The following is a 13,380-nucleotide window of genomic DNA, read 5'->3' as shown; positions in this document are numbered from 1 at the left end:
TTGAAGTGTCCACTGAAGAGGTGAAGAATAAAAGTCATTACGGACTGTCTGTCTGCCTACGTGTGGTGCATTTGGGTCCTACCCCGACCCGTTACAAAAAATACAAATTCTCCAATAAAACAAAGAACTGTCAAAAGGGCAACTACTTTGATTGAAGCAGAAGATAAGCCAGTGTGTCAAGTATCTGTCTGAGTATACTGTACATTTGAAAGCATATCTTTAAACAGGATATTGTCCATCATTTCTGGACCAGACTGATAGGTTTCTGTTCAGGACAGCTGAACAGACATCAAGACATTTTTGTTGTACAGAAAAATTTCAAGTTTAAAGTCCCATATTGGCACTTTTTAATTTAAAAAAAACTAGAAATTTCTCAAACTGTGCAGTTTAAAAACCCCGCATTTTTAACATGTGGACATCCTCTCTTTGTTCTTATTGCTGTTTACTTTTAGTTAAAGCTGTGGTGTGTAACCGTTGGTGCATTTTGTTATTGTTATTCTGCCTCGAGCTGAATAATAACAATAATAGACGAGCTGCTCATCCTGTCGAACTCCTGAGTGACTCAGAATTTCACTTCTAAAACTGTTTTGGGCATTTCTTTGTGTTTTCAGTCGCAGTCCAACCCGTTTACTTTACTAGCACAATGTTGCGTCTGTCTGTCTTATAACACAAATCACTTCCTGTGTGCAGTGAGGGAATGTCAGCGGGTGACACGAGATCTAAACGGGGAGAGTTGCGTGGAGCTGATATCAGCATTTTGTAAACCGTTTTAAATGAATATTTCTTTGTGCTTTGATTTCGGACAAAAACAAGTAGCTGAGTGTTTTTGTGCAGCTGATTGGTGGATTGGAAAAAATACAGTACGTCTTTGCAGCTTCTTGCCGTCCTTGTTTCTCTGAAGTTTCAGGTTTAGGCTTCTTTATAGGCTGCATTAATCTGCTTTAAGCACAGGATTATAGTTAATTGTCCATTGTGTGCAATGATAGAACATGTGTGACTCAAAGCACTGTCATCTCATTCTGTCTCAAGGATAATATAAATACAGTTGATTGTTTCATTTGGTTGCCATGGTTATTAATACCTTTGTATGAACACAGAGTAAAAGCTTTCACTGCTGTTGTGCCTTTCAAGAACATGACATTGCTGCCTGACACCTACAGAACCCTCAAGATTGAGTCTTTTTGTGTTTAGGTATTCACACTGACTATGATGTGAATAAGCAGTCATAAGAAAGCAGGTTTTTTGTTTGCTTATCTCCACAATGCTTTAGTGTAATTGGATGGTATTATAAAAGGAAGTACTGTAAGTAGGAAGCAAGTTTTAGTATTTGTTGAGAATTTTTCAGAACTTGTTAGACATGTTTTCTAACATCAGTGCCTCGCAGCAATATATTACTGGTTTGAATACTGGTTTGACTGACTGTCTCAAGCTAACTAGGCCTTTAAAGCTGCAGTGCATAACTTTTGCTGTGTTTGGTTATCATGAAAGGAGACAATGTGATATCGTCTTTATGCCTCATCTGAAAACATCGGTCAAGCAAAACTATCAGACCTGATTGAGGGAAGCTTTTCATGGACACTTTGTGTTTTCAGTTCAGTGGTGGTTGCTGGTATTTTAAAACCTGACCCTTAACCGACATTGAAAAGACCCAATGAACGAACAAGGAAATGGCATATTAGTGTTTTTATATACAGTCAGTGTATAATATGTGCAAACAGAAATGGAAATAAGTAAATAACACACAACGGGCTGCTATTTGTTTCTGAGCTTCGCTCACAAAATCACACCAGTGTCCATTTCTACAAGGCTGTCAATCAGAAAAGTGCTTCCCCCTTTCAAACAGTTCCTCCAGTCATCATGCATCAGCCCAGCGTCTGTCCGCCCACTGCTCCATTGACTCGTAGAAGCCGAGCTTCCCCGGAAGTGACCATTTTGACCTGTTTATCCAATCACTGCAGTGAAAAAAACCTACTCTGTGCTGTCATCAAGATCAATTGAAGCTGAACTTGGACTGGTTTTAATGCACCGTACTGCTCCAGGAATGTATGAGAAGAAAATCGTATCAGACGATCTGTGATAAACAGCAGATTTTGAACAAACATAAGCCCCTTTTCCACTAGCACACCTCACCTCGCCTCGGCATGGCAGTTATTTTGCAATTCCATTAGTGATAGCACCTGGTACTGCAATGGCGAGGGCGAGGTTCCAAGTAAGCCGAGGCGATACTGTGCGTGACGTCGTCAGACCACCGGCCACTGATTGGTCAGAGTGCCGTCACAGTAAGAGGCATGAGCAAGACATCCGACACAAGAATCAAGACAAACAATGCCGAACTGTAGATCCCTTAAAAACGTGGGTTAATCTCCAACAATTTCCAGGGAAATGTCTGAAATCTCATCATTTAACAGGAGTCTGGAGTATTTAGCGACAGCACTGCCGATCATGAGCGGCGAGCAGCATCACAAACCCTGCCGCTGTATTTCAGTCCAGTGACTGTGTCAGACGGAGTCTGTGCTCTGGTCATCCGGACAAGTGTAAACACAACAGTAAGTAGTTGATTTTAAAGGAAGTGGCCCTTCCCTTCCTGTCTTAGAACAATTACCTCTATTTCAGTCTCATCTCACTTTACTCGCTCGATGTTGCCACTGACATAAAACAAAAGTGACTTCCCGTGTGCAGTTCAGTGATGAGGTCTAACAGCGCTAAACTGAGAAACACAGAGTGTGCTGACTGCATCTGTGGTGAGAAACACAGTATTTGCACTGTCAAGGTCAAAAACTTTGAAAGTGGGACCTCAGAACAAACAGGTGTTTGACGTAAATAAAGCTGGCGTTTGAACATTAGCCTAAGGATATAGCAGCACCTTGTTTTCCCACATTTATGACATTTACAGTCGCGTCAGGACAGTGGAAAAGTCCCATGGCGTCTATAGGCTGTCTATAGGCTGTCTATAGGCTGTCTCCCACAGAGAATTTGCTTATACAACGCTCCAACTCTAAAATGAGGTCTTTGTTACTTCACAGAGTGACAGTGAAGTATTGTTTTTAGTGGCTCTGTGTGTGTTTGTTTGTTTGTTTGTTTGTTTGTTTGTTTGTGCTTCCACACGTGCACTTGCTAACATGACCAACAGAGGCCGCCAGAGGCTTGTTGCGTGAATGGGGTGAAGTCTGCCATCTCTGATTGATTTCTAACGAATATTAGTCTCTTTTCAAGTTCCTCCATAGGTTTTTAACCCCTCAAAAGTACTTTCACATACGTTTAAGTGTGACTTTGATGTGAGAGGTTCTTTTTTGTGAACTGCACACTCAAACTAATAAACTAAAAGACATTAACAACTTTATTCTTTACCACAGAAATGTTACACGCTATTTGTGATCACAGCAATCTGATCTTACTTCTTGCCAAATCTCACATTCATAAATGCAAATTGTCAAACAAGAGGCTACATTTCTTGGTGCACTTGAGCATTTCAACGATTGCCCCTGTCCAAAACAAAAATGTAATATTTATTGTCTATAAAGTTTATTTTTCATCTTTTTCGTGTTTCCTTTTATTGCGCTCAAAGGATTTGTTCTGATTGTAAGTGATTTTCTGCCTCTTGAGTAGTTTTTATAAGTTGTGCCTTTATACTCTATACTACACACGTCATTTCAAGAGCTTGATGATAAGGGAAGTGTGTGCTTCTTTAAACACAGCCGGATTTTACCAGGAGTGGAAATGTTCCTGCAGTAATTGAGGCACACTGCCTCACAGTGGTCTGAGTATGAACACTTTTTTTTTTTTGCATATATTGTAGATGCCCTTACAGAGACAGTCTTTTTTAAAAATATTACATAAATTCAATAAAGAAACATGTTTCTAATCCCAGTTTGATTCAGTGATGAATAGCCATCTAATTACACACTAGGATACAATTTGGGGGGCAACATTTTAACAGATTTGAATATATTTTGTTCTAAATTCACGTGAAAATAAGAGTGAGCTCTTTTTAAGCTTTAATCTAAAACCTGATGCATACATTCATATGTTCACTAAATAATACACTGAATGTTGTCAAACCCCAGGTTTAGTGTTATGTTTCCTGTCATACATGTCTGTATAATTTGTGTCTGTTTTCGTTATTTCAACCTTGAGTCTGGCAGTGAACTGAACTGAACACGATCTTAAATGGTGAAGTACATTGTCCTCTAAATTGTGGCTTTTGTGATTTGCTAATTGGTTTGTTTTAAAAACGTGATTTTCGATCTGAAAATGATAAATCGCTCTGGCCCATTCAGCGCAGCGAAAAGCCCGACTGCGGTCGGCTGATTGTGTTAAACACAGAGGAAGTCTGTGTAAATACTTTGGAGGTGAGGAGCAAAGGTCAAGGCTGTAATTCAGGACACACCACACCGTTGTACTTTATCATAACACATTTTACACATATCATGTACAATGTCATTACAACTAAAGATCGACTGAAAATGACTTTTCTATTGATGATGCCAATATTTACCAATCAGTGCAGCTGACGGCCAAAATGTGATTTGTATTTGTTTTGGCCAAGATTTTCGGCCTTTGTTTCCCTCCATCTGATAAAAAAATGACTTAACAATTGCTTAACTGCATTTTATGTCTGCACAACAGTGTACTTATGTATCTTGAAAGAAAATAACATGGGAAATATAAGTAGTGAAATAATTAAATGATTAAAAAAATCTGGTTTCTGGGAACAAAATGGATAGACTTGCATAAATAAGTGTCAAAGTAAGTAAGATTTAAATGAAATTGTTTTCATTTGGCGGAAATCGAAGATAAAATAAACAATCAATCACCTGATTGTATGTAATGTTTTTATTTGTATATTATTTTGTTTTTCCATCATTCAGAATGAGCCTTTTACGGTATTTTTGTGTCAGGAGCAGGGTCAGCTAGAGTCCGCCATTGTGGACCACCATGTTTTTGCAATAGTGCACAATGGACAAACAAATACACAGGTTTTACACAATGTATAATCAGCTGATGACACACACACACACACACACTGTGAAATCCTTAATTATACAGTAAAGTACCTCCGTGCCTCAGAATGATTCGACAAATGAATGACACACCTGCTTACAAGGGCAGCTGCCTCCCACTTCTGTCTTGTGTCCTTATTACTTATTTATACTGTTTCCAGCAGGTTTGAGGCTGGGAACAAAGGGAGAGGTCACCCACAGAATTAGGATGCAAAAAGGAATTTCAAGTAAAAAGAAAGAAAAGAAAGTGTGGTAGGTTGGGAAGGATGCCATTATGAAGGAAGAAAGCAAAACCCTGATGATGGAGCCTCCAGAGTGAAAAACCCACAGCAAAGCAGGTAGACGGGGACAGAGTGGGAAGGTTGTTGCAAATGGGAACTCTGAATTAGTTTCAAATCTTGATTTGTCCTATCGTACTGCGCACACAACTAACCAAGCATTTTATCTTCATCAGTGACTCCAAAAATGTGGGCTGAGGCCCCCTGGTGTGCCGCGATGCTTTTGCAAGTGGACCCTGAAAAGTGATTAAAAATAATAACAAAAAGGTTTTACATTTTCTATTTCTAATAACTTTCAGTTAATCTTTGTTGACACCTCACATTCACACTAGAACATCTCTTGTGTGAGATCATATTGAGTGATGATGGAGCAGTGGCTTCACTCAAAGCATTGAGTTGAGATTAACCCTTAGAATACAGAGCATTTGGCTGCTTTTTTCCATTACTATGTTTAAACATACAGTTTATACAGAGGGAATAAGAATGTGCAATATAGAATGTCTTATATCCCTTTTTTTGGCATAGCCTAGACAATCTGATACATTATTTTGACTATATATACACTATGAGTACAAAAAGTCCTCAAAATGTTTAAAATCTGATATATGTCACAGTTCAAAGTTCACTTAGCTCGTTTTTATGAATAAAAAGAAAAGAAAACACTATTTTGTGACTTCTGCACAATTATTGCTACTTCATATCACTACTAAAAATGTGATTTCAAAAAAAATCCTAACTTTGAATCAACAACACATAGTAGTTAAAATCGAAGATGAAAAAAAGCAAAATGTTTTAAAGCCTGAATATGTGACCTATAAGCTGAAGGCCTAAAAAAGATTCATGAATAATAATAATAATAATAAAAAAAAACTGTTAAAGGTTTAAACAACTTACAGTGAGTATCTTTTAAATGTGAACAAATGGCTCTTACATACAAATCATGATCAAATGAGTTGACGCAGTGGCATTCCCTCGCTGCACACAGGAAGTTGGTTATGTTGAGTCAGGTCAAGTCAGTTTCATGTACTGTATATCGCCCAACATCACAGACACAATTCGCCTCGAATTGGCTTTACAGTCTGTACAGCAAGTGACAGCCTCTGTCCTTAGATCCTCACATAAAGTAAGGGAATACCTCAGGGAAACCCACAGAGGAGGGAACAAAACATCACTTTTACAAAGAGAGGAAAGAGAAGAAGATCAAGATCAAAAATGAATTACATTAATGTCAATTATCTTCATCATCTCATCCAGGCTGCGACATGCCGCTTGTCCCACCGCTATCCGGGGTTGGTTTCAGCTCCTCATGTGGCCCTCAGAGAAGGACAAGCTGTATAATATACATATAATAGTTGTAGTATTTGAGCTGTGGTGTTGAAGCTGTTGGAGGAAAAGCACAGCAACATTGTCCTAGTGAAGTTAGACGGCTACAGGAAAACAGGTTGAAAACACAAAGAAAGTGTTCATAAAAAAGTTTCAGAGGTTAAAAAACAAACAAAAACTTGCTCAGAAGTTTGACGGGATAAATGCTTCTTGTCCCCGCCTGCTCTGCTCTGCAGCTGTACACACACAAATGCTCCCTCAGTCAGGTCTGATTGTCTTACAAGTCACAGATGACACAGTTTATCTGGTTCTAGTTATGAGTAAACCCTCCGGTCATGGAGTCTTTATGCTGTGCTTAAGTGACCGTGCCCTCTGGCCTGTCTTAGAACAAAATAAAAGGGTCTCAATGTTCAACGTGTAAAAGCACAGACACTCAACACAGCTCTGGAAAACAAGCTACGGTGTTTTGGCGAACAGAATGAGACGTGGGCCATCTGCTCTGGTGTTTCTTGATGTAACAAAGCACAGTCAGACACTAGATCTGAATCTGGGATGTGAAGCAAGTGTTTGAGCAGTGGACAGAAGGCCTGTGCTGTTATTTATAATCTGGAACCGAATGGACACCATTGTCATCCGCTTCCTTGCTTTTTTTAGACTGTACACGAGAGAAAGGTTTCATCTTTAATGGCTTCACATTAATCGCTGAAACATTTATATGCACAAATGGAACTATCATTTGATTTTCAGTTTTCACCACAAATACAAAAAAACTAAATGTAAAAATGAAAAATGTTATTTCCATTTGAATACAATAAACAGATTAATGGCTGATTAAAGCCGCGGGGGGTGCACGCGTGGTCATTATCAAAATTGGTTATGAACACTTTGTTTCTATTAGATAATTCAAACCCGTTCTTCCTTTCACTCTGACTCACAAATGCAAGAAAGAGCATTTTAGTATTAGCGGCTGATGAAAGGTTTTCACAGGAAAACAGGAGCTAACACAAAAGACTCACATAGTGTTCTTAACACAGTGAAACAGGGATCACAAGTTAATATATAAGCATGTATAAAGTACCTAAAAGGGATAGTTAAAGTCACCTTTTACAATATTAGTCTTAAAGTATTTACTGTACTTAAGTAATTTTCTGATACAAAATGTGATTTAGAAGTAAAAGTGTAAGAAATTGAGTGATGGTAGCTCAGTGGTAGAGTTTTGTTACATTACAACACTGCGTATATTAATTACAGCTGTCTGATGCACCTTGAGGGACACTATACAGTTATGTGAGAATCCTTTTTGTGAACGTCATCTCTGCGTTTAGCACAGTTAACCCCCACAAACTGCTCAGTTCACTTAAAATCTTGGTGATGGTCTTCCTCACAAAGAACTACACCTTCGCCACTTTCATCCTAAACCAGGGAGTCATCAATTTTCATGATATCGACAACCATTTCCTATAGACTAAGTCAATTTAAAGAAAACATACACAATTTGACCACCAAAATAAAACAGGAACTACTACTGAAGAGGTGCAGAAAGAAACAGCCTTAACCTATGCTGCTAACTTCACCCTGGCTTATTCTGTTGCACGAACGTCAAACCAGGATGAGAAGGCGCTGTTAATCCAGACCAGACCAGACCAGGCCAACTGTACAGAATAAATCATAATGGTAACTCATGGGCTCCTGCTTTCGCGGAACCGACTTGAGGCTTTGTTCAGCCAGCATAACGGAAATATCCCGCCTTAATCCAGTATCATACAGTAGTTCTGTGCAACAGGTCCCAGAAGATCCATAATTGATGAAAATACAAAGTCATAAAGTAAACAAAGTAAAAAAAGAAGAAAAAAAAGACAACCCAGGAGTCTTTAAATGAAAAAACAATTCAGACACAGTGGTTAGGACCAAAAAAATCTGATATTTTTCCTCATGGCATCAACATCTATTTTTTTCTGTTTAGCTTAAAAACATGTGTTGTAGGGTTAAACACAGTGGAATCACATTTTCATAATCAATTTAAAGATCAAAACTTGATCTTTGGTCTAGATTTGACCTTAAAGTGTGGTCTGCTGTACCCTCCACATCCTGATTTCTGCTTAGAGAAAACTTGAGATACTCATTGTCACTTAAAATACAATTTGAAATCACATTTTGTAATATTCAAACAATGAAGTAGTTTATTTCCTGTATGCAATGTACAAATGCAGCATAGTTAGTGGTTTGCAAAAAAGGGAAAATAGCAGCAACGTTATTCTCTGACGAGGCCGAACAGTAACAGCAACAACCAAAAGGCACCAGATTCTCTCCCTCTTCATTCAATCATTCTGTGACACTTTCTTTAAAAAAGACTCACTCATTTTATATATATATATACATATATATATATATAAATATACATATATATATATATATATATAAATATACATATATATATATCGGCATGAACTGGAGACATAAACCAATTCATCTTCCATTTTCATTCTTTTATTTGCCATCTCCTGACCTTGAAATGAGTGTATTCTTTTCAAATTACACAACTAAGGGAATATTTAAAAAGAAAAGAGCTGCAACTTGAACATCTCTTCAAAGTTGCTAAATAAAAGTGCCCTTTGTCTGTTCAAAATCTTCGCTCTATAGATCCCTAACATGAGTGTCAGCGCAGTGACAGCGTGCATCCACTTGGTGGTGCTGTGGCTGTGTGTGTGTGTGTGTGTCAGAGAGAGTGGAGAGAACTCTTCTCTTTTGTCTCATTTCAGACAAAAACTGTCACAATCGCTGGCTCCTGATGTCACAGGTGCCACTCAGGAGACGAGCGACAGAGGTGAATGATGAAAAGGAAGTGGAGTTACAGCTGGAGAGTTTGATAGCTACATTAAAAACTATTAGGCTGGGATATTTTCTGCCTTTGACATCTCTATGTCTGATTCTAAAGCCTAGGCTTTTAAACTGAAAGTTATCCAGAAAGTGATCTCCCATAACTATACTTATGCTACTACTACTTTTATATTTAATATGTACCCTAGTACTCATGTTTTTTTCAATTATATTATATATTATTTGCTCCCATTTAGAATAACAATAATTGTTTATGGTCCAAATTATATAATACAAATCAGACAAATAAGGGAAATAAAGGAATATTGTTGATTGTCTGACATCCAATTAATCATATTCCGTGTACAAATCACTTCTTGTTTACTTATCCTGTTGATCAACGTATCGGTTCATGTGTGCATGTACACGCCTGTACATGTGCATATATTCTATAGGAATACACACATGAGTGTAATTCTGCATATTCTGCCTTATTTTTAGTTTTCAGGGTGCCTTTTTACTTATTTATAGTGTTGAAAAAGGACAAATAAAGCACCTTGATCTTCTACAGTTCATATTTGGTGCTTTGCTGCTTGTACAACTTAACGGTCCAGTGTGTGAAACTTGACAATACTTTCATTTGGCAGAAATTGAAAATAAAATAATTCTTTTTTGATAACTGTGAATTATTTTTTGAATCACCCCAGAATAAGCCCTTCATGTGAATTTAAGGAGAATTGACCCGAATGGACAAACTAAACATCTTTTGAGTTGTGATGCCAAGTGAAGGCTACACAGCTTCTCCAACACAGAGACACATGACTATATTTTACACCCTGTACCTTTAAGGAACATAGATAAGGCTAGTTGTGATTAGCATGCAAATGGTGAGATCATTGCTCTAATCTGATTTCTCTTTTATTTACTCATTATTCTATACCCTTCAGATTTACATATACAATCAATGATGCAGTGCCAATACTGTTTAGGCTCATCAGTATACACGCGTGTCCTCTCGCTGAAGTGAGGTCACCTGCTCTATTTTTAACCCGGACAGCCATGACTTAATGTGTCCTAAAGGTGCCCACCTGGGTGCATAAACACTCCCCCTGACAGCCTGGCTATGCATGGCTTACTCCTCCTCTGTTCATTTTTATAGTGTGCATGTATCACTTTATGGCATCCATCTATCTGGTAAACCTTGAAAAGGCTGCTGAGGCTGTGGATAAATCTGAGGGTGACACTCTGACAGTCCCTGATCTGCCTGTCCGTGTTTGCCTGAAATCTCTCTCGGTGATCGTAACTTTTACTCTCGCACACAATCTGACATATTCCTGTGTTGTGTGTGTGTGTGTGTGTGTGTGTGTGTGTGTGTGAGAGAGGGAGACAGATATACACCAGCTCAAGTCTAGAGTCACCCATCACGGTGCATCTGACAGGTGAAATGTACAAAATATTTCAGCATGATACAGCTTATTTTTGGAGTTTTGTGTCAGTGTGACTCTAGCTGTGATCTAAGTGAGTGTGTGTGTGTGTGTGTGTGTGTGTGTTGAAATTGAACCTGGCGTATAGACTTGTTTGTGTGTGTGTGTGTAAAGGAGTATGTGAGTGTAATTAATGATGTGTTCCTCCTCTTCATAGGGTAATAGGATTTCCCCACCCCAGGCGGTAAAGAGAGTGGGAGGGGGAGAAAATGGCATCACATGCGTGTGTGTGCGCGCGCACGTGTGCATGTGTGTGTGTGTGTGTGTGTGGGAGAGAGAGAGTGCATGTTGGAGTGTTAGTGAATGGGAGCCTCGTGTAGTGATGCCAATAGTAGGCCTGTATGTGTATGTGTGTGTGTGTGTGTGTGTGTGTGTGTCTGTGTGTGTGTGTGTGCTTGTGTGTATGTGTGTGATGGGGGGAGGGGGAACAAGCGAGTGATTTATAGCAGCTACTCCAGGTCTCTCCTCTCTCCCACAGCAGCACTGCAAACACATCCATTACAAAAGTACTGATGTTAATGGGATTGGTGTGTGTGTGTGTGTTTGTGTGCGTGTGTGCGTGCGTGCATACCCATATATATATATATGTGTGTGTGTGTGTGTGTGTGTGTGTGTGTGTGTGTGTGTGCGTGCATACCCATATATATATATATATGTGTGTGTGCGTGTGTGTGTGTGTGTGCGTGCATACCCATATATATATATATATATATATATATATATATATGGGTGTGTGTGTGTGTGTGTGCGTGCGTGCATACCCATATATATATATATATATATATGTGTGTGTGTGCATGCATACCCATATATATATATATATATGTATATATATATATATATATATATATACATATATATATAGATGTGTGTGTGCGCGTGCGTGCAAGGCTGCACAAGTGTGAGTGTGCACCTCTGTGTGTGTGTGTGTGTGTGTGTGTGTGTTTGAGAGTGATAACCAGATGCTACTGGGTGAAACGAAGGTGAAGGTTACTGAGGGTGCCTGGTGGAGGTTTACTGGGGCTCAAGTCCCCGTGCTAATGTGTATGTGTGTGTGTGTGTGTGTGTGTGTGTGTGTGTGTATGCATGCACATGCATTTTTTTTGCTACCTCTTTGGGATCAGTAGTCCTCTTGGGGAGCAAATCCTGGTCCTGAGGCAGGACCTAATTTCTAAAGCTACAGTTAAATACCGTAAACTAAGGGTTAGGTGTTAACAGGGTTTGGTTAATGTAAGGTGTGAGGTTTTGGTCAATGCAGAGAGTGTGTGTGTATGTGTGTGTGTGTGTATCCTATACTCCTTTTTTTCATGTCTTTAGGATCTATTTTGGTACAAACATTGATCTTGTCACGACTGGTAGGCCTTAATTGGGATCAGAACCTGGTCCAAATGAGAGCAGAGCCTCTCAGACTAGGTAGGTAACGGCTGGTTAAAGTTGAGCTTGTGGGTAAGGTTTTGTTTATATGATGTCCAAAAGAAAAAGGAGTGAGTGTGTGTGTGTGTGTGTGTGTGTGTGTGTGTTTGTCTGTGTGGAAGCATGGGTGGGGGAGGATGTGAGGGTTACATGTCTGTAGCTAAGTGCAGGTGCATGTCTACATGGGTAAACAGCCGATTTGTTTTGGACCCTCACAGAAGAGTATAGGCTCACTTCAGAGCACCCAAGCTCTCTCTCTCTCTCTCACTCTGTGTGTGTGTGTGCGTGTGTGTGTGTGTGTGTGGGTGTTCGTGCATGTGTGTGTGTTTGTTGCGCTGCTGGAGCTGAGATAGAGTGATAAAAAGCAGAATTGAGGAAAAATACTCTAGAGAGTAAACAGAGGAAGCAAATACGAGGATACAGAGGTTCTTAGTAATGGACTGGATGATGATGAGAACGACATCCACTTCTATGTGACACACACACACACACACACACACACACACAGTGTCTCCCTGTCTCTGCTCACATTACCCTTTACATTAAAACCAGTCAGGGGGAAAATTACTGCAGACCTGGGCCACCTTCTGCCCACCTGGCCCCACAGCAAGAGGAGGGGGATGTGGAGCCAGAGGAGGGGATAAAGAGGAGGATAAGGGGATATGGGAAGTGTGTGTGTGTGTATGTGTGTGTGTGTGTGTGTGTGTGTGTGTGTGTGTGTGTGTGTGTGTTGGGGGCTTTGAGGGACCTGGAGAGGGACAGAGCTGCCAAAAGGCACTGGTCTGTGTTCAGTTTAATACAGGATGGGATTTTGGGCTCCTGGTTTTGTGAAGGCCTCAGGAAAAAAAAGTCATATTAGTAAAGTAATTATACATATAATGAGAGGGAATAGTGGTAGTGATGTGGCGTGCAGGCACCAATGGTCCTGCTCTGTCCTGTAAGACATTTTACCATCTTTGAACTTATTTATATTTGGATTCTCAAGTGTAGTTTCTTTTGTATTGACAAAAATGAAATATTGTTTTTCTTTAACTACTGCTGATGAACACAGCATAGAACATGGAG

The sequence above is a fragment of the Solea solea genome, chromosome 19, assembly GCF_958295425.1.
Source record: "Solea solea chromosome 19, fSolSol10.1, whole genome shotgun sequence".
In the NCBI taxonomy this organism is placed as follows: Eukaryota; Metazoa; Chordata; class Actinopteri; order Pleuronectiformes; family Soleidae; genus Solea; species Solea solea.
Note: the sequence above shows the minus strand (reverse complement) of the source record.